We start from the raw sequence: 1187 nt of genomic DNA on the forward strand, positions 1-1187 counted from the left end.
AAAATTCTGATTCGCAGCAGTATATTATCAGGTAGGCAATCTACTTGCGGTAGATCGCGGACCCCTAGTTTGTACGTAAGTGTATGATTTAACTCTAAAGTATCAAAGTTATATCAAGTTTGTCGTATTCTACCTATGGTGGATTGATATAATCAATTAATACAAAATCCTAACCTAACCTGTTGCGTCACTGTTGTATTTTTGATATCTAGATTTCCTACTTTTCCGATGGATTTTCCTAAAATTTTGTTTCATGATTACCTTCCCCGTGGTATACTCTTTCGTTTAAAAACAATCAAGAAGATCTGATAAGTAGTTGCAGAGCTGACCCTGTACAAAGATTTTCATTTCACATTTATATAGTTAGAAGATATATATAATATTATATTGACAAAAAATAATAATACAAATCAACATAGGTGCCCGTAACCAATAGGCAATAGCAAGCAATATACAAATATACAATACACTATTATTATTTTAATCCGCAACTTAACTTATTGTTTTTGGCCATGTCGCCAGGTGTGAACTTAAGAGGCCATGGCCGTAACACGTTTGGGCACAAAACGATATTTTTACCTGAGATTCGGTAGAACGATTGGGAACACACGTTTAGGTACCTACACTTTTTTTCAGACCCCAAAAATCAATATAACGTTTGGGTAACATAATATTTTTAAAATAATACTACGTTTGGGTACCAACGTTTATATGTTATATTTTTTACTTTTATACTTTTAAATTTTGTTTTTTAGAGACTATTAGCGTTACCCAGGAGACACCGCGAGGAGGTTGGCTCTTAATAGTCTCTCAAAAATGTGCATTATTTTATTTTTTATTATTAATATTTTAATTATTTTATTTTGTCATATTGTATTAAAAAATTTGGTCATTCATTACAAAAATTCTATTAAAATCTTATTTTATTTTTTTACACATCTATATTTATTTTTTTTCTGACAAAAAATAGACCGATGTCATATAGATAATTCCTTATATTGTTGTCAACTTTAAACTCACTGTATTTTTTTAAAATATACTCAACATTATCTGAATTATTAGATAGTAATTGATATTAATTGGTTTGGAGTTAAAGTATAAAGTATACCACTATTGTATATCACGTGTTTATAAGATTTACCCAAACGTGTCTTGTATACCCAAACGCAAAGGTGGGCATTAACTAG

This window comes from Acyrthosiphon pisum, chromosome A1 (genome assembly GCF_005508785.2).
Source record: "Acyrthosiphon pisum isolate AL4f chromosome A1, pea_aphid_22Mar2018_4r6ur, whole genome shotgun sequence".
In the NCBI taxonomy this organism is placed as follows: domain Eukaryota; kingdom Metazoa; phylum Arthropoda; class Insecta; order Hemiptera; family Aphididae; genus Acyrthosiphon; species Acyrthosiphon pisum.